The sequence below is a fragment of the Heterodontus francisci genome, chromosome 24 (genome assembly GCF_036365525.1).
Source record: "Heterodontus francisci isolate sHetFra1 chromosome 24, sHetFra1.hap1, whole genome shotgun sequence".
NCBI lineage: Eukaryota > Metazoa > Chordata > Chondrichthyes > Heterodontiformes > Heterodontidae > Heterodontus > Heterodontus francisci.
The window spans coordinates 62949620-62971414 of NC_090394.1; the positions used below are offsets into that span (position 1 = coordinate 62949620).

At 44.2% G+C, this 21795-nt stretch overlaps 1 protein-coding gene across 5 annotated transcripts in view; it reads left to right on the plus strand.

Annotated features, from left to right (window-relative positions):
* Positions 1-21795, plus strand: part of grin2aa (glutamate receptor, ionotropic, N-methyl D-aspartate 2A, a) — a 338560-nt gene that overhangs the window by 69805 nt on the left and 246960 nt on the right. The gene's annotated exons all lie outside the window — the stretch shown is intronic.

Sequence of the window (21795 nt, forward strand, 5' to 3'; positions counted from 1 at the left end):
CTGGGAGAATTATTGACTCTTTTCAGAGTATAAGTAAATGCTGGAAGTTTGATTGTGATTCTGCCAGTTTCATATTTCTGAAGTGGTTTAACAGTCACTTAATTAGAAAAAGTAACATCAATGTAAAAAGATTATATTACTCTACCTCAACTACTGTGATGCATTTTGGGAGGACAAACAAGGCAAGGGAATATACAATGAATGGTAGGATCCTTGGAAGTACAGAGGGTCAGAGGGACCTTGGTGTACTTGTCCATAGATCACTGAAGGCAGCAGCACAGGTAGATAAGGTGGTTAGGAAGACATATGGGATATTTGCCTTTATTAGCTGAGGCATAGAATATAAGAGCAGGGAGGTTATTATGGAGCTGTATAAAACGCTAGTTAGGCCACAGTTGGAGTACTGTGTACGGTTCTGGTCACCACACTATAGGAAGGATGTGATTGCAATGGTGAGGGTGCAGAGGAGATTCACCAGGATATTGCCTGGGCTGGAGCATTTCAGCTATGAAGAGAGACTGAAAAGGCTAGGGTTGTTTTCCTTGGAGCAAAGAAGGCTGAGGAGGGACATGATTGAAGTATACAAAATTATGAGGGGCATTGATAGATTAGATAGGAAGAAATTTTTTCCCTTAGCGGAGGGGTCAATAACCAAGGGGCATAGATTTAAAGTAAGGGGCAGGAGGTTTAGAGGGGATTTGAGGAAAAAAAATTTCACCCAGAGCGTGGTTGGAATCTGTAATGCACTGCCTGAAGAGGTGGTAGAGGCAGGAACCATCACAACATTTAAGAAGTATTTAGATGAGCACTTGAAATGCCATAGTATTCAAGGCTATGGGGCAAGTGCTGGAAAATATTAGAATAGGTAGATGCTTGATGGCCGGCACGGGCACGATGGGCCGAAGGGCCTGTTTCTGTGCTGTATGACTCTACTAAAGCACTATGCACACAACCATTCTAAGGGAGAGAGAACACTGCAAGAACAGCATGGAAGGTCTGAGAGCACAACGGGGATAAAACAATGGTGGAGAGAGAGTGAGAGAGACAGCATTGTGAGAACAGCTGAAGGTCTGGGATCACAGTGGGGATAAAGGAGTGGCAGAGAGAGAATGTGAGAGAGAGAGCACTGCGTGAGGAAACCAAGGAAAAAAAATTAAGACATCACAGGAAAGTGGGTAAGTGATTGGCTGGTGAGTATTTATTTTCTTCCGTCTCCAAACTAGGGCAGTTTTTCAAATTCTGAGATAGGAAATTATCCTATCAGGCTGAGTATAACAGTGAATAAATTAATAAGAGTGGTAGCAGAGAGCAGGGCTAGAGGCATTAATTAAAATGAATAGTTTAAACAAGGTACCAAATAGACTCTAAAAGAGGGATCATGGATGGGCAGCTGTGACCTGTTGCTTGCAATTTTTGCACAGGTGGGAACCCCAGGACACTTCATGTGTCTTGGGTGAACACATGTATAGGAAGTGTCTCCAGCTGCTTCAGCTCCGGTTCAGGATTTCCCAGCTTGAGGGGCATATGGAGTCACTGCAGAGGATCAGCGAGCAGGAGAGTTTCCTGGATCATGTGTTCCAGGAGGTCGTCACCCCACAGGCAGTAAGAATTCAGGATACTAGGTGGGTGGCCATCCGGAAGGCTAGGAAGAGGCAGGGGGTGCGGGAGACTTCTGGGTGTGTGCCATCCTCAAACCGGTACTCAGCATTGGAGACTGTTGGGAGTGATGATACCCTGAAGGAGTGTAGTCCACACCATGGCATCAATGGAAAAGGGACTGCACAAAGAAGGAATAGCTGTAGAAATGCAGTTGTTATAGGAGATGCCATAGTCGGGGATAGACAGATATTTCTGTAACAGTCATGGTGGGTCCCGCATGTTGTGTTGTCTCCCTGGTGCCAGGGTAAAGGATTTGATGGAAAGGGTGCAGAATATTCTTCAAGGGGAAGCGAGTGAGCCAGAAGTTGTGGTACACGTTGGTACCAAGGACATATCAAGGGCAGGTATTGAGGTTCTATGGTCAGATTATCCGGAACTATGGAGCAAGTTAAAGAGTAGGACCTGAAGGTAGTAATCTCTGGATTAGTCCCAGTGCCACGTTCTAGCAACAGTAGAAATAGGAAGATAGAGAGGATCAATGCATGGATTGAAGCATGATGCAGGAGGGAGGGCTTCAGATTCTTGGGGTATTTGGACCAGTTTTGGGGCAGAAAACACCTATTCAAAAGGGACGGTTTTCACCTTAAAAGGACCGGGAGCAGTGTCCTTGAGTGGAGGCTCACTAGTGTGATTGGGTGTTTATTAAAGAAGAGGAATCTGACAAAATATTGGTAGAAGCTGAGGGAGTAGAGGCAACAGATAGGGTAAAAATTGAGAGTGGGAATGTACTGGAAAGGCTGGCTATGCCTCAGATAGATAAGTGACCTGGTCTGGATGGCTTGCATCCCAGGTTGCTAAAGGAAGTGGGGTGGAGATGGCAGAAGGGTCTGTCATAATCCAATCTTTCCTAGATATGGGGGAGGTGCCAGAGGATTGGAAAGTGGCAAATGTGACACCCTTTTTCAAGAAAGGGTGTAAGGAACTACTAGCAACTACAGGCCAGTCAATTTAACATTAGTGGTGGGTAAGGTTTTAGAAACAATAATCAGGGAAAAATCAACAAGCACTTGGAGAGGTTTGAGTTAATTAAGGATCGCCAGCACAGATTTGTAAAAGACAGATCAAGTTTGACTAATCTAATTGGGTTTTTTGATGAAGTAGCAGAGAAGGTTGAAAAAGGGAATGTGATGGATGTTCTCTACATGGATTTTAGGAAAGCGTTTGATACAGTACCATATAAAGGGCTGGTTAACAAAATTGAGGCTCACAGAATAGGAGGGTCAGTATCCATGTGGATACAAAATTGGCCTAAGGCAGGAAATAGTGAGTTGTGGTAAATGGTTGTTTTTCAGACTGGTGGATGGTAGACAGTGATGTTCTCCAAGGGTGAGTGCTAGCGCCACTGCTTTTTTGCTATATTTAAATGACTTGGATATTGGAATGCAGAGTAGAATTTCAAATTTGCTGATGATACAAAACTTGGAGGAGTGGCAAAAAGTGAGGATGATATGAAACGCCTGCAACAGGACATGGATAGGCTAGTGGAATTGGCAGACAAGTGGCAGATGGAATTTAATACAGACGAGTGTGAGGTGATGCATTTTACCAGAAGGAATAGGGTGAGGCAATATTAACTTAATGGCCGGAATTTTACGTTGGGCAGGAGGCCCCGCCCACCAGCCAAAAGGTCAGGGGTGAGCCCGCCTCCACCAGGCCTAGGGAACCACACCGGGATTTTACGTTCCCAGGCTCTTAATTGGCCTTAAGTGAGACTTCCACTGCGCTGAGGCAGGAAGACCCACCTAATGGAGCTGCCGGCCAATCAGCGGGCCGGCATCTCTCAGTCCCAGCAGCGCTACTGGGAGCAGTGGCCACTGCTGGGACTGCACCCAACCGCAGCAGCAAGAGGGAAACAAGGTATGTTTTTGGGACCTCGCCGGGGACAATCAGCTGGGCCCCACTGAGGCAAAACGGGTGGGTTGTGGGGGGCAGGACTATATTTCAGTGGAGGCTGTTGGGGTTTCGGGGTGGGGGGTGCCCTCCATGGGGCACAGGGTGCCTAATCAGGAGGGCCCCCCCAGCCCACAAGGAGCTACTGGGGGCCTGAGCTGCCCACCCGCGGCGTTAGGAGGAGGCCCTTTAGTGGCAGTTAATTGGCCACTCCACCCCTCCACCAGCCCGCTCCTGTGGGAAGCATAAAATTCTGGTCAATGGCACAGTTCTGCAGAGTGTGCAGGAACAAAGGGACCTAGGGGTGCATGTTTATCGATCTTTAAAAGTGGCAGGACATATTGAGAGAGTAAAGCATATGGGATCTTGGGCTTCCGAAATAGAGGCATAGAGTACAAAAGCAGGGAAGCTATGCTGAAATAAAAGCAAAATACTGCAGATGCTGGAAGTCTGAAATAAAAACAAGAAAAGCAAGATAAAGTTATGCTGAACCTTTATAAAACTCTGGTTAGGCCTCAACTTGAGCATTGAGTTCAGTTCTGTTCACCACACTTTAGGAAGGATGTGGGGATCCTTGAGAGGGTGCAGAGGAGATTTACCATAATAGTTACAAGGATCTGGAATTTTAGTTACAAGGTTAGGTTGGAAAGGCTGGGTTGTTCTCCCTGAAGCAAAGGAGATTGAGGGGAGATTTGATAGAGATGTACAAGAATATGACAGGCTTAGATAAGTCAGACAGAGCAAAACTATTCCCATTAACTGATGGTTCAAGGACTGGAGGACACAGATTGAAGGTTTTTTTAGAATTAGAATTAGAACATTACAGCGCAGTACAGGCCCTTCGGCCCTCGATGTTGCGCCGACCTGTGAAACCATCTGACCTACACTATTCCATTTTCATCCATATGTCTATCCAATGACCATTTAAATGCCCTTAAAGTTGGCGAGTCTACTACTGCTGCAGGCAGGGTGTTCCACGCCCCTACTACTATCTGAGTAAAGAAACTACCTCTGACATCTGTCCTATATCTATCACCCCTCAACTTAAAGCTATGTCCCCTCGTGTTTGCCATCACCATCCGAGGAAAAAGACTCTCACTATCCACCCTATCTAACCCTCTGATTATCTTATATGTCTCTATTAAGTCACCTCTCCTCCTCCTTCTCTCCAACGAAAACAACCTCAAGTCCCTCAGCCTTTCCTCGTAAGACCTTCCCTCCATACCAGGCAACATCCTAGTAAATCTCCTCTGCACCCTTTCCATAGCTTCCACATCCTTCCTATAATGCGGTGACCAGAACTGCACGCAATACTCCAGGTGCGGTCTCACCAGAGTTTTGTACAGCTGCAGCATGACCTCGTGGCTCCGAAACTCGATCCCCCTACTAATAAAAGCTAACACACCATATGCCTTCTTAACAGCCCTATTAACCTGGGTAGCAACTTTCAGGGATTTATGTACCTGGACACCAAGATCTCTCTGTTCATCAACACTACCAAGAATCTTCCCATTAGCCCAGTACTCTGCATTCCTGTTACTCCTTCCAAAGTGAATCACCTCACACTTTTCCGCATTAAACTCCATTTGCCATCTCTCAGCCCAGCTCTGCAGCCTATCTATGTCCCTCTGTACCCTACAACATCCTTCGGCACTATCCACAACTCCACCGACCTTCGTGTCATCCGCAAATTTACTAACCCACCCTTCTACACCCTCTTCCAGGTCATTTATAAAAATGACAAACAGCAGTGGCCCCAAAACAGATCCTTGCGGTACATCACTAGTAACTAAACTCCAGGATGAACATTTGCCATCAACCACCGTGAGGCACGACCTACCCTTCACAAAACCGTGCTGACTATCGCTGCTGACTATGGGCAAGAGATGCAGGGGGGAATGTGAGGAAGAATTTTTTTACACAGCGAGTGGTAATGATCTGGTCCTCGCTGCCCACGGAGATGATGGAAGAGGAGACAATCAATGATTTCAAAAGGAAATTGGATGGGCACATGTGGGAAATAGACCTGCAGGGCAACGGAGGTTGAACGGGGGAGTGAGACTGAATGGATTGCTCTGTGGAAGGCCGGCAGGGACTCTATGTGTAAGTGGCTTCCTTCTAAACTGCAAATGACTCTGTGACTCTAAGTATTGCCTTGGATCCATTTTCATGTTTATAGTCTTTGCAAAGAACCAAAGTGACAGACTGAGGAGTATTGAGCAGGTGATTAAAAGGAATAATTGAGAAGATAGGAAAGTAAATACGTATGCAGAATAAAGCCTATGTAATGGGGCTTTACAAAGGCATGTATGAACTGATTTAAACAGCACGTGTTTTATTTTCTATTGACTGCTGACACTAAGAAGAGTAAGGCTGCATCTATACAGCTACTTTGACCTTCGGTTTTTGGGGCACATCAATGCAAAAGGGACAGTATACCTCAGGAAACTACCGAGTGCACTAAAACCCTGAAAAATGTGAGATTTCCTATCAGAAGTTGTCTCACATTGGTGCAAGTTCTCTTGGTTTGCAAATAAATCCAGGCTAAATGTTTTTTGAGAATCACTAAAGAACAAAACAAAGAAAACACTGGGATCATGCAGCTTTCTGTGAGGATTGATAAGACTGTAGTCAAGCATGGTTACAGGATCCGGTGATTAATTCCGGTAGCGGAGAGATGACAATAGCCTCTCACATCAAGATTCATAATTTTGGTAAAGAATGATCAGCAGTATCCCATCCTACTGTTTGCATTTCCGGCCGGTGGCCGGAATCTTACGCCAACCCAACGAGCCGGATGGTGGTGGGGGTGGTGCCGTAAAATGGAGTGGGAGGCTCCGGGAGGCTTTCCCGACCCGCTCCTGCCTCTGCCCCCCTTTACGTAGGGTGGTGGGGGTGGGGAGGGGAAAATGACCCACCCACCCCTGGCCAATCAAGGCTCTTAAGTGGCCATTTAACGGCCACTTAAGGGCCTTTGTCCACTTCCACGTGGATTTTACGCGTGGCAGGCGGGCATCCTGGAGCCGGGAAAAGCCGCTTGGAAAAGCAGGCGGCTTCTGATGGAGGGCCGCCCTCTCTACTCCAACCATCCCCAACACCCAACACGCCCCCCTTCCCCCCAAACGACCACCCTTGCCTCGCCAGGGCCCGACCGATTGCCCCCGGCGAGGCAACCAAAACTTACCTGGACTCTCGGCTCCATGTCTTCCTCTGTGTTCGGCTGGGCTGCAGTCCCAGCAGTGGCCACAGCTCCTGGTGGCGCTGCTGGGACAAAGTGCTGCCGGCCCACTGATTGGCCAGCAGCTCAATAAGGCGGGACTTCCTCCCTCAAGCGGATGGAAGACCCGCCTCGAAATAATTAAAGCCTGGGGACCTGTAAAATGTGGGTCAGATCCCCAGGCGAGGCGGAAGCGGGTTCGCCACCGACTTTTCAATCGGTGGCCAGCTCCCTCCGCCCAACATGTAATTCTGGCCTAAGAAAACATTGATGACAGACTAAAAAAGAATCGAGATCGAAAGTATGACAAAAATAATGTTCTGAGGCAGTGGGATGAATAACGATACAAAACTATTTAAAGAATGCTGATGCTAGAATTTTTAATTTCAAAGATAAATCTTTACGGATCACTTTTAATTTTATTCATCATTATGCGAATCTTGGCTGCTACCACAAAATGTTGAGCAATCGAGGACCTGAATGATTGATTTCCACTGAAAGTTTTCGATCTAGTTAATTAATGGAATAATAGGTACAGTATTTGGCAATGTATGAAACATAACTCTGAATACTCAATCTAAGGGGTTATTATACTTTGTAGCCAATTCCATTCGCATCTAAGTACCCTGTTATCATTTTTTCTTTTTAGCCTGCTATAAAAGTATGTTACTTTCCCTGACTGATCTTCCTGGGACATGCACATTCTGTCTCTGAGAGTGTGGCAGTAAACCTGGTGCCAGATTTACCTGTCACATGTTGTCCGATATAGAAACTGGCTGACTTTTAAGTTCCAAAACGGGCAGCTTCTATAGTGAGTGGCCAGTCAGCAACACCAGCTTTACACCCTGGCGCAAGTTGAAAATCTACCCCTTTGAGTCATGCTCCAACCTGTGTTATTTAATCTCTTGATAGTAGATGATTTTTTTGACTTGATGGCAACTGAGACAGCAGTCTCCCATAACTGAATCATATGATTAACAGTGCGACGATTTACTTCACTGCATGCTCCAGGGACATTACATACAGTGTGCATATAATAGGGTAGGTACTGTCACAAGCTACAATACAAACAAAAAAACAACTCCCTGTCAATTTCATAGTGCTATCAAAAAAGAACGACTTGCATTTATGTAGCACCTTTTACAACCTCAGGACATCCTAAAGCACTTTACAGCCAATGAAGTACATTTGAAGTGTAGGCACTGTTGCAATGTAGGAAACACAGCAGCCAATCTGCACACAGCAAGGTCCCACAAATAGCAATGTGATAATGACCAGATAATTTGTTTAAGTGATGTTGGTTGGGGAATAAATATTGGCCTGGTCACTTAGGTCACTGCTCTTCTTTGAATAGTACCATGGGATCTTTTACATTCTCCTTAGAGGTCAGATGTGGCCTCAATTTAACATCTCATCTGAAAGAGAGCACCTCCAAGAGTGCAGCACTCCTTCAGTTCTGCAATGGAGTTTCAGCTTAGATTTTATGCTCAAGTTTCTGCAGTGGGGCTTGAACCAACAATCCTTTGACTCAGAGGCAAAAGTGCTACCCACTGAGCCAAGGCTGGCACAATAAACAAGGGTGATTAAGACAGATTGCATACCAAAAGTACTAACACAGCATTAACAATAAAATATTGAGTCATCAGAATTGAGAAAAGACATTGATTTGTCTCCCATTTTTATCTCTACCAAGTCTATTTCTTTCCAAATTATTTCTGAGACTGAACAGCACATTATAAAGGCAATGTGGTAGCACAGTATCCTTCCAATTAAATTCTATTCAAATCACTCCTTATTTGACAATCCTCCAGATTACAAAAATACTACTGAGAAGGGACTGAAAATTTCCACTCGCCAACTAGGCCGGGACAAGTTACTCCCCAGCTTGGCCGAATGAGCTGAAAATCAAAGCAACTCTCCAGGTGACATTGATAAGTTTCTTTCTTCATCTTCAGTTTCTCATCGTGTCTCTCTCCACTTTCTTGCACCTGAACCCTCATGTAGCTGTTGCAGCTGTTCCCTACCCCACTGACTAGCTCCTCATGTGTACCAAGGATGCATTTTTTAAAAAATCGTGCTTGTTTCCTCTGTTTTGACATTCAAATAAAACTGTTTGGTGAGTGAGAAATTATTTTACAATTTTTTAAAGCACTCATATTTAATTTTGTTTTTCCAGCTTTAATGGCTGATCAGAATACAAACCTCCTAGCAGACTGAAACAAAAGAGTGCTGTAGACTATCCTTCATAAGAATTTCTGGGCATGTGAAATAAAGGACGTACCACAAAGTAAAATACATGAATAAATGCTTTGCTCATTTAAAAGAGAAGAAAATTCCCAGTCTCCGCCATACATGTTTCTTTTCTACTTTGGGTGATGTGTTTGATTAAAGAGCAATCATTCTGTCTCTTTGTGTCAAAGCCCTGTCAGAAAACTTTACTTCAGCTAATGCAAGGTGGCTGCAAAATCTTTTAATTACTTCATTTGTTTTCTGTTTCTATCTTTTCTGTCTCATGGTTTTTTTTTCTATTTTGCAGTGAAGGAATATCTTCTATTTCATAGTATCAGGCAGAATGGGGAAAAGTTGACTTTAGTTCTTTCTCAATTAGCCCTAAACTGACTAGTCAACAAAATAAAGAAATGAACTTTGAGATCTCACAATTCATTACTGAGCAAGGTTTTCAAAATTAGAAATTGAATATGTTCCAGTTAAAGCAAGCGGATAGCTGTATCATTTACAAAAGTAAAATACTGCAGACGCTGGAAATCGGAAACAAAAACAGAAAATGCTGGAAATACTCAGCACCTGTGGAGAGAAAAACAGAGTTAATGTTTCAGATCTGTGTGACCTTTCATCAGACGTTTCATTAGTTAATTCAGAAATCTAAGCTCTGACTGACTGTCTTCCAATCTTTACAACCACATATACTCCCCAAAAAATTGGGAAAGCAAATTCTGGTGTATCATGTACTACAACATAGAGGAAGCTAAATCAAAAACCATAAGGGGATTATTGACTCTGAGATAATAGACTTATTGCTATAGCTCAACTTTAGCATAATTGATGTTCTGTTACCTTCAAGTATATGCTTGGAGCAGCCTGAACTTGGTGGCTCTCTTACTCTCTTACCAGACACCAGTGCTTCAATGGAAGAATTTAGATAAACAGCCTTAAAAGATAGCATCTGTTTTTGGGCAGAAATCATTTGCTTTTCTTGGATGAAGCAATCCCGCCCATTTCCAAGCAAACCACTATTAGCAGTTCCTATTTAGGTTAGTTATGTACTTGCGTACTTGCACGTGATTTGGTTACACATGAATGGGAAATAGAACCATGAATTTGAAAGCTATTTGCATTGTGATGAAGAAAGTACTTTTCATCAAGTATGATAGGTCAATAAATCTGATAAGACACTGATGCAATGAATTGCTTTAGTGATTTATTCTCTTGGATGCGAAGCTGAAATAACTGATTAATCTTTATCTTGTTGATCATCGAAATGTTATGCTAATCTTTAAAATTCAACAACTTTTGGGGAGAGATACGTTCTTCTTGTGGTAAATAACCTTTTCCTCAGAAAAATATAGCCAGTTACTATTTTACTGTCAGATTAGGTGAAATACACTTCTCTTCATTGATTAGTATCAACAAGGAACAAATTCAGTTTCAAGATTGTATTGAGGCTGATGAGACTGGTAAGCCCAAAGTGAGGCAACCTTCAGGGTTCTCCTGCAGCCTTGCACACAATTGCAATTAGATCTAAATTTGTTTCTACTGTAGTGTCAGCAATTGCATGAAATACTCTTCTTCTGATAATGCCAGAATTATTTTATATGTATCCCTAAAGAATCTGTATTGCACACAGCAATCAACTGCAAATTATTTTTAAATTTAAGATGGTAATGTCATTCCATTAATGCTTTTATCTATTCATTTTGAATTGATAATATGGAGTGTTCTGATAGTTGGTGTCCGCTAAAAGAAAAGCAGACCCAAAGCTGAGTATGTATGTAATTTAAAAATAACAAATTCTTGAGTGCTATTTCAAGATGGTGGGGTAGCTTTTAACTCTAGGCATGAAATGAGCAGGCAATGGGTGGGGTGTCTTCCCATTTGGAGGCCCATTGCATTTCGAGGGTTGGACCCCATTACTATGCCACTGGAGAGCTGCACAGCCTAAATGAGCACCTTGCAGCAGCTTGCCAGCTCCTGGCTGGCACAATATTGGGTGGCCTGGAGGCAGACCCAGCCACCAGACAGGCATGTCTGGTGGGGGGAGGATGATCATGGAGGGTAGAGCTCTGGGCAGCAGTGCTGTATGTTATTTTTGTGGACCCCAGAGGAGTGGTCCTGCTCCACATAGCCCCACAAAAGTAATTTTGTACTAGTGCTTTTGGGTCCTCTTCCTCTTGATCCCACAGTTTAACTGAGTGGAACATACACGTCGCACACACCACCCATCCTCCTTCTAAATTGCACCAGAGTCCTATGAATACATAATAACCATAATTTTCATACATTAATGAAGCTTCCACCCCATGGACAGCCCCAGTTAATATGATAACAGAGAGGTAAATGATGCAATGATATTAACTCTAATATCCCGCAAATGTCATTGCCTGGGCTGAGTTAAAATTGGCCCCAGTAATCCAAATCTCAGGGTTTCTAGGTTGCTGACAACAACATTGTCCAGGACTGACGGCTGGGAAATGTGTGAGATTGGCTGGGGTTGGCATTCTTTGCTGACTGATTTTCCTCTCTCGGTCTCTTTGTGGAAATGTTGGGACGAGAAGCATAAAGAATGTGCCACCTCGACAAACTGGCCAGCTCCACTGACAGTCAAACTGAGAACTCTGCACAAACTCTGCCCTTCCCTGTGGTGCATCCTGCTGCCATGCAGAACTGATTTTAATTATAAACAACCAAATCCATCAATCGACAGAAGTTAGGTACACTTTAGACTTAGTGATTGAAGTTTTAAACATATAGATATTTTATTTTCTACGGTAATACACTAGATTCAGCCTTGAGACTGGTCCAGTATGAAACCCTACTGCAAGACAGAAGAAAACATCAACATGAAATACAATGGAAAAAAAAAATCTTATGTTGTGCCTGTTATCTAGATGACAACCATCAAGAAGATCGCCCCCCTCAAATCTAAATCAGGGGACATAATCACTGACCAACGCAAACAAATGGACCGCTGGGTTGAGCACTACCTAGAACTGTACTCCAGGGAGAATGTTGTCACTGAGACTGCCCTCAACGCAGCCCAGCCTCTACCAGTCATGGATGAGCTGGACATACAGCCAACAAAATTGGAACTCAGTGATGCCATTGATTCTCTAGCCAGCGGAAAAGCCCCTGGGAAGGACAACATTACCCCTGAAATAATCAAGAGTGCCAAGCCTGCTATCCTCTCAGCACTACATGAACTGCTTTGCCTGTGCTGGGACGAGGGAGCAGTACCTCAGGACATGCGCGATGCCAATATCATCACCCTCTATAAAAACAAAGGTGACCGCGGTGACTGCAACAACTACCATGGAATCTTCCTGCTCAGCATAGTGGGGAAAGTCTTTGCTCAAGTCGCTCTAAACAGGCTCCAGAAGCTGGCTGAGCGCGTCTACCCTGAGGCACAGTGTGGCTTTCGTGCAGAGAGATCGACCGTCGACATGCTGTTCTCCCTTCGTCAGATACAGGAGAAATGCCGTGAACAACAGATGCCCCTCTACATTGCTTTCATTGATCTCACCAAAGCCTTTGACCTCGTCAGCAGACGTGGTCTCTTCAGACTACTGGAAAAGATTGGATGTCCACCGAAGCTACTAAGTATCATCACCTCATTCCATGACAATATGAAAGGCACAATTCAGCATGGTGGCTCCTCATCAGACCCCTTTCCTATCCTGAGTGGCGTGAAACAGGGCTGTGTTCTCGCACCCACACTTTTTGGTATTTTCTTCTCCCTGCTGCTTTCACATGTATTCAAGTCCTCTGAAGAAGGACAAGGTTGTTCAACCTTGCCCGTCTAAGAGCGAAGTCCAAAGTACGGAAAGTCCTCATCGGGGAACTCCTCTTTGCTGACGATGCTGCTTTAGCATCTCACACTGAAGAGTGCCTGCAGAGTCTCATCGACAGGTTTGCGGCTGCCTGTAATGAATTTGGCCTAACCATCAGCCTCAAGAAAACGAACATCATGGGGCAGGACGTCAGAAATGCTCCATCCATCAATATTGGCGACCACGCTCTGGAAGTGGTTCAAGAGTTCACCTACCTAGGCTCAACTATCACCAGTAACCTGTCTCTAGATGCAGAAATCAACAAGTGCATGGGAAAGGCTTCCACTGCTATGTCCAGACTGGCCAAGAGAGTGTGGGAAAATGGCTCACTGACACGGAGCACAAAAGTCCGAGTGTATCAAGCCTGTGTCCTCAGTACCTTCCTCTATGGCAGCGAGGCCTGGACAACATATGTCAGTCAAGAGCGACGTCTCAATTCATTCCATCTTCGCTGCCTCCGGAGAATATTTGGCATCAGGTGGCAGGACCGCATCTCCAACACAGAAGTCCTCGAGGTGGCCAACATCCCCAGCTTATACACACTACTGAGTCAGCGGCGCTTGAGATGGCTTGGCCATGTGAGCCGCATGGAAGATGGCAGGATCCCCAAAGACACATTGTACAGCGAGCTCGCCACTGGTATCAGACCCACCGGCCGTCCATGTCTCCGCTTTAAAGACGTCTGCAAACGCGACATGAAGTCCTGTGACATTGATCACAAGTCGTGGGAGTCAGTTGCCAGCGTTCGCCAGAGCTAGCGGGCAGCCATAAAGGCGGGGCTAAAGTGTGGCGAGTTGAAGAGACTTAGCAGTTGGCAGGAAAAAAGACAGAGGCGCAAGGGGAGAGCCAACTGTGTAACAGCCCTGACAAACAAATTTTTCTGCAGCACCTGTGGAAGAGCCTGTCACTCTAGAATTGGCCTTTATAGCCACTCCAGGCGCTGCTCCACACACCACTGACCACCTCCAGGCACTTACCCATTGTCTCTTGAGACAAGGAGGCCAAAGAATTATCTAGATGATGATCATCCTGTCTGTGTGACAATTTTCTTTTTCTCTTTGGTAACACCTGTGCTCTCCTTTCTAGTTAGTTACTTTTCTCGACTGTTATTTAGCAATCTTATGTAATTCCTTTCTCTGTATTGGGTGGGGGGGGGGAGAAAGTTTTACCCAATGACATAGCAGTCAAAAGAATTCTTTGATAAACAGCCACCATATTACTCTCACCCAGGGAAGGAAACACTCAATTAGAGATTCTGAGGTAAGTGGATTGCTCTTCGGAATAAAATGGCAGAAAGGTTACTTGCACAAACCTCCAAATCCACTTACCACACATAAAATGTAGAGATACCTCAGCTCCACAAATGTGAGACTTATTGAAGGAGCCCATGCTTTAGTACACCTGGGCCCTATTCCAAGGCTTAACCTTCTTTTTCCTTTTATTTAATTTTGTTTCTTCTATAAATCAATCCATCTCTTCAACACCCAGCTCTGCTAACTGGACATCTCACCTTCAACTTTGGTGCTAGCTTTCACCTGGACCTTACTAATCTACAAACACCTTGACATCTTTCTTAGTCTGTGAACGTTATCCTGCGAGATCCACAATAATACATGGCTCTCTGTGTTTTTCTTAAATTATTAATATCCATACTTCAACTTCTGCTTGGCACCCTTCCATCTAAGAAAGTTGATGGACACAGAGGAAACAATCCATTTAAGTGGGGTGTCTTCTCTTGGTGCACCTTTGCTGATGGCTGTGAAGGCCAATCCTTGAGAGGCAGGTTCTGCCACAAGTGCTGCACGTGAAGTTGCCAAGTGACGCTATGAGTTGTTGTTTTTGACGTTGGCGCCTGCTGCCAAGCTACTGTAGCAACTGGTCATCGTGGTTGTGCACACCAGTCCACAGGATGTGTCGCTATTTCCCTCTTTTGCCAGCTCGTGATTCCCAGGTGCAATAGTTGACATTTAGGGCCTTCATGTCACGCTTGCAAGCATCCTTGAAGTGGAGCTTTGGGGGCCCCACAAGTCGTCTGGCCCTGGCTCCCTCACCATGCAGAAGGTCTCAGGGTATGCGACCGTCTTCAGTCCCGTGGATGTGTCTGATCCACAGAAGCCGCCTTTGTTTGATTACTGCCAACACACTTGGGAGCTCTGCCTTTGAGAGGACTTCTGCATTTGTCATTTTGTCCTCCCAGGATATACTCATAATGCACCACAGACAACGAAGATGGAAATTATTGAGCTTCTTTTCCCAGTAGCTGTAAGTTGCCCATGTTTCACAGCCATACAGCAAGGTGCTGAGAACACAGGCCTTATAAACCATCAGCTTGGTCCTAAGGGTCAGCTTGGTGTTATCCCATGTGCATTTTGCAAGTCGGCCAAAGGTGGTAGCTGCTTTCCCTCTGACTGCCTTTGTTTTGTCATTCTTTTTTTAAAAGTTTGACCCAGAAATATACACTTAACAGTCTGTGAGATTTGAAGTGAGATCAGGAAGTGGTGTATATAAATCAATTGATTTTACAATTATTCAGCCCATCAAAAAATAGGTTTAGACTCTTTTGATGGAAGATATTTAATTTTCAGGGTGTGGTGAAGGCAAAATAAATCTTGCCTGCTGTTGAGGTGTGCCTCAGGATCTCTTAACTAGTTGACTAAATGAAGTAGATTGAAATGAATATGAACAGAGACCATCTCAAATCCAAGCAGGCCACCTTTACTATAGTTGTCATGTCCAGGTTTGCATGCTTAGCAATTGGTAAGGATTCTTGTTGAGAGTTGAGAGTGTTACATTGTGGTCTGACTCTGGGCATGTAAAGACCAAATGAGATGATAGATTTGGTTGAGTCAAAGCCAATTGCAATTTTGTTTCAACAAAATACTAGTTTGGAAAGACCTACAGATTTCCATGTGAAAAATTATGAAGTAAGGTAGCTTTAAAAGTCTTCAGTTAATGGAAGAAGTTTGCAGATTGAAATGATATACACTTACAATTTTCTAATCAGATTTCAGCTGTGGTAAAAGTGGAGGAAGATTTACCAAAATAAGATTGGATAATACAGCAATTTATGCAAGGAAATGACCTTGCTTTGTAATGTCTTCCTGATGATTGCTGAAGCAATTGACTAAATAAGAAGCGGCAGTATTCCTGGAGCATTTCCATTTATATACCAGAATGTCAAATTGAAATTCATCTCTCCCATGCAATGGAAACAATCTACATTTCTCTAACACACTACAAGGAGGAGAGAACGGTACAAGACCATCCATATGACAGTACAGCTGAAACTTGATCGAAGCATAACTAGTTTGCCAAGAAATGTTGCACTTGAATCAGGATGCCAATAAACTGCAGATAAAAATAGCTTGCACTTTCCAACATTGCTGGGATCATTGAAATGTTACTAGCAACATGTGAAGTATGGTTTCTTGCAACCTTGCATAAGTTTACTTTTCACACACTAAAGTGAATCATACCATGCTAAGAGCTTAGCTTGCTTATATAACTGTGACTACACTTCAAAAAAGCAATTTATCAAATCTTAAGTGCTTTAAGATAACCTGTAAGTGTGATAAGGTGGTATGCAAATGCAAGTTCTCTTTTTCTATATGATTGCAAGTATTACTTATTTTATTTTGTGACTGTTATGACCAGGTGAGAAAGGGGTCTAGGGGTTCCCTCTCAGCCTTTGCCTGGTTTAACCGTAACAGGGTTTAACTTTTAAAACACCATGTTTTAGCTCCCCCCTCCAGTGAATCCTTGTTTACTGCTTTCCAATTGTAAGGAAAAGAAATCAATCAGACAGGTTTCTTTAGATTTAACAAGAAATGTGGAAGTTTATTAACCTTAAACTCTAATTCGGTTAACGACTACGAGTACGCGACGCGACCACGCTAGCATGCATACGTGATAAACACACACGCAGATAAAGACAGAAAAAGTAGACAGAATAAAGGGGAAAAGTTTGAGGCAATAGCTGGGGTATAATTACAGTCCTTTGAGTTCGATATGGAGTCTTTGGTTGCTGGTAAGTCTTGCCATTTGTTGGGGCCCAGTGCACGCTTTAACTTGTTTCAATGTAGGAGTCTTTTCTCTCTTGAGGTTTAAGCGACTTCAGTGGGTCTGGAGGCTTGTGAGAAAGTGAGAGAAAGCCAGCCAGGAGAGAGGCTCTCTTGTTACAGGTTCAGTTGAAATCTGCAGTCTGTCTTCAAACTGTCTGATGTGCAGTTCAAAAAGCCTGGGCCAGCAGGTTAGTCATGTAACCAGCTGGTTTAACCACTCCTGCGTTTGTGGATTATCCATCTTAGCAGACGCTGGAATGCAAGCTTTCTTACATCTTCAATATCTGGTGATCAAAATCCATTTGGGTTAATTGGAATAGTTGCTTTGTCTCTCCAAGCACTGTCTCTTAGTATGCAAATGTCCTCGAGCCGAATGTCTGGTGATCTCTTTAAACAAGTCATTTCTTCACTCCAGCAATAGTGTAAAATTAATGTTCATATGAAATTAATATGCCTCATTCTTGGCAGGTGGGGATTTTAATGATAGTGACATATATTCAAAATAGTCCTGAATAGCTGCAATGTCCATATCTCAGTATCCTAAAGCTGTGATTATTAACTCAATATCAAATCAAAGTGAATTCAACCAGTTTGACACAAAATAAAACCGGGTTTGGGTTTTGGAGAGACAGATTTTTTGTCTGAGTTCTTAAAATTACCAGGCCTTGAAATTATGTGGGCTCTGTTATTGAGTTGCAGGAAGCCAGATTTGGTGAAGCACAGAACATGAATAAGTAGGAACAAGTGCAGGTGGAACAAGTGCAGCCACAACCTGAAAGCCATTTTGAAACTTCTTTTGTTGCTGAGTGCAGGGATTTGGAGCTGACAGGACCTGTAATATAACCACAGCTTGCATAACCATCCGCCAAAACTGCAGAGCACCATGGAGACCCGTGCAGTAGAGCCCTCTTTTACAGAGATCCTGAACTTGGGCACAGCTTCCATCACAAATACTTTGGTTAGGGCTTCAGAGACCAGGAACTGTACACTACTGCAATTGGTCCTTTCAACTCTGGATTCACAAAATTAATAATGCAGGGTTTCAATCACTTCATTGCTACCCAAGATGGTGCTTCAACATACAGATCTCTAGCTGTGCTGAATAAACACCCAGCACCAAGGGAATTGTAGGAACTGTCACAAATGATGGTGATCTCTCAACGTGAAGCACATTCATATTAACCATTCAAATGACTACCAATGTCTCACACAGTATGTATGCCCAGGTAGAAAGAAAGAACTTGTACTTACATAGCTCCTTTCATCTCCTCAGTTCCTCCCAAAATTGCAGTTCATCTAAGGCTGGCTGTTGGACAAGCAGTCTGACAATATAGAGGCAGTGCAGGACTCGAGAGAGCTTGTGGAGTGGCAGAGCTGGATGTTGTGTACTGTGGAACCTGACCCCATGTCTGTGGATGATGTTGCTAAGTGGCAGCATTTACATGAGGAATAAAAAAGGGCTCAGGATAGATCACTGGGGGAACCTCAGAAGTAACAATCTCGGAATGGGAAAAGAAACCAGTGCTGGATGTGCTCTGGCAGGGATTGGATAGGTGCAGTAGAACCCAAGATGTCAATGCAATCAGCCTCAATAAGGTCATGGATGTCAAGGGCCTCATTTGCGAGCCAACAGACATTACAGTGGGAAATGCAATGAATGGTGATTGTTTATCCACTGGCAGATGTTTGTTAGGTAAGTGTATCTTGGGATATGAAGCTAAGGTGAGTAACTTGAGCTAAGGTACAGATCAGCCATGATTTAATTGAATGGTGGAGCAGGCTCAAGGGGCTTAATGGCCTACTCCAGTTCCAATGTTCATATTTCAGGAAGTTAATTGTGGATGGAAATATTCACCAGGTCAGGCAACATCTGTGGAGAGAGAAACAGAGTTAACATTTTGGGTCTGGGACCGTTCATGGTGGAGGCGGGGTCAAAGCGGCAGTGGCAACGTGCCTGGCAGTGGCGGGCAGATAGGGGAGGCATTAATTGAATTACTAGCAGCCATTTATTGAAAAATCTGAGATTTTGCCAAGGGCACACAGGAATCCCACTTTGTCTGCAGCTCACTTTCTCAGAGGAGGCGAGAGCAGATCAGGTGGTCAGGGTGCCATGAGACCAGCATGAAATTTGAATTTTAATTAAGCTGGCAATTCTAAGGCCTTCTGCCAGCAAAGGCTTGCAAGTGGATTCACCTCATCTTCAGACAGGGCCACCAGAGAGTGCTGAGTGGAAGGGATAGGCTGTCCATAGTATAATGAGAAATGTGCCTCCATCCTATGCTGCCTCTCCTGCTCCATGTAGATCAGCAGCACACAGCCTTCACCTGGTGGGCTGGCACCTGCCCTTCACCTTGGGCACACCGATTGGTCCTCCCACCTGTGTAGCCCACCCACCATCCCAAACTGGGTGGTGAACATGGAGGTGTCCTGTTATTTGGTCCCCTCCAGGAAAATTGCACAGGTGAGCGGGCTGCAGACACCAGTGGGTTCAGGACTCAGAAATAGTTCTGGTGCCTGAAATTTTTTAAAGAGCAGAAGATTCTGCCCGTAGTCTCTGGAATAATTGGCTGGCCCTGTAAAGGCAGCTGCCAGCATAAAGGCAGGTCCTAATTAATTTGCTAAGGTGGAAATGCATCTGTCTGCTGCCTCCACTCCTTCTCTTCTTCCTTTCGAACATGTAAGAACAGAGGGAGGCCCAGTGGGATACCCATACTTCCCATATAAAAGCACACAATAATTCCTCCCTGAGGATGCAGACATAGAGGTCAGATGACTGCCTGTTTCTTTAATTTATTCTCTCCCAAAAGAGCAATATAGCAAAGAAGCAATGATATTATTGCTTGGAATAGTTTACTGCTCTTTTTGGGATAATGTTTGCAGCTGCTTGTTAGCAGCAACCCGACATAAGGGATGGACAGATTCTCATGCAGGCCTTATTTTTTATGGGTGTCGATCGTGTGGAGCACTGCTTCAGCACTGTCTCTTGTAACATATTGGGCTTCGCCATTATTTGCATTTTATTCAGGCCTTTAATGAACCTAGAACATGACAGGTGTGCTGGCGTTCAGTGCCAAAGGCACTTCCCCGTCAGATTATAGTTGAAGGGCACTGAGCAGGCCCCAGGCTTCAGTACCCCATAATGTGAGGAGGTGGTGCCTGGTACACATCAGCACTACGAGCACTGACAATCTGATTACTGGTTCCTACTGCCTACGCAACTGCTGAACTGATTTGAGACTGCAACAAGGTGAATATTTCAGCAGAAGGGAAGATCAGTCCTAGTATGTGGTCCCAAAGGTTCAAGTTCTGGCGACAGGATTTTTTATGTAACTGTCATTAATATTTCTAAAAGATCTTTATTTTAGTATCTTTCTTCACACCCCTTTGATTTTCTATTGATTATTGGCTTATATTCATTGCATTCTGCAGTACAGTTTTCCTGGCCATGAAATGGAGCTCAGTAGTGCCCATTGTTTTCATGGCGCTATGAGCACCCTCAGTGATCCAAAATCATGTCCGCGGCCAGTGTGCATACTTCTGTTGTGAAACATGCTGGTTGTCATCTTGCTATTTAAAGGGATCACCAACTACTTACAGGTTAGTTGCTGGCTGATTTCTTCTGGTTGTTGCTACAATTCTACAAGCATTTGGTAATTTCCAAAATTTCAAAATGCTACAGGGATTGGCATGGCAGGTGCAGAAGCACTTTATGTTGTCTTCAAGGCTTAGAGTCATAGCCGCACTGAATGAGGCCATTCAGTACATCAAGTCCATGCCAGCTCTCTGTATAGCAATCCAGTCGGTCCCATTTCCTCACTCCATCTCCATAGCCCTACAAGTTTATTTCCCTCAAATGCCCATGCAATTTCCTTCTGAAATCATTACTTGTCTCTGCTTCCACCCCCCTCGTAGACGGTGAGTTCCAGATCATTACCACTCACTGTGTAAAAAAGTTCTTTCTTACATTTCTCCCTACGTCTCTTGCCCAAAACCTTAAATCTATGTCCCCTAGTTCTTGTACCATCAGCTAATGGGAACAGCTTTTCTTTATTTACCTTATCTAAACCTGTCATGATCATTTATAACTCTATCAGATCTCCCCTCAATCTCCTTTGCTCCAAGGAGAACAACCCCAGCTTCTTCAACCTAACCTTGTAGCAGTTTGCCATGTACTGGAACTGAAAGGCATTTTTGCTCCCTCAGTGTCCAGCTGGTGTCTGACCATAGGTAGTGCAACATGCTGATCAATGCCTAGTATTCTGGCAGTAGTCATGATGCCTTCATTCTGTGGCAGTCGTATTTCAGCCACTATGTCAAACCCAAGGGCAACAGGGACTATAAACTGATGGATTGGCTCATGTGTGCAGCATACATAGAATGAGAGCCAAGCTGCCACCAGAAATGTGGCATACAGAAGCAACAATTCTGTTGCCTGGACAGCTGTGGAGCAGCCCTGCAGTACTTAGCTGAGTGAGTCATAAGATTTGTGGTGGTCTGCTGCATGCTGGACAGCCCTTGCCACCACCTACCATGCAAGAAGCTGAGGAGCAGGAACATGAGGACATGGAAGAGGAGCAGGCAGAAGCTCCTTTCTGTCCAGGGTATATGCGAAGAACTATTTCAAGTGTAATACTGATAACCTCAATTCCCCATTCACCAACAATACCACACACCTTAGCCTTCCTGCTGTCACTGACCATCACATCGCCCTCTTGGTCATAATGCAACAAGAAAAGCCAATGCAAAATAAACTTTCCAAACTAAATTTCTAAATGAAATCATACCATATTTCATGCAAACTTAATCACCCTTAGTGCCTTTCTTCTGTGTGTCTTTGCCTGTCTTAGTACTCCTATGCAGTGTTACTCCAGTGGCTTCAGCAAGGCTGGTGAAAGGCTGTTTT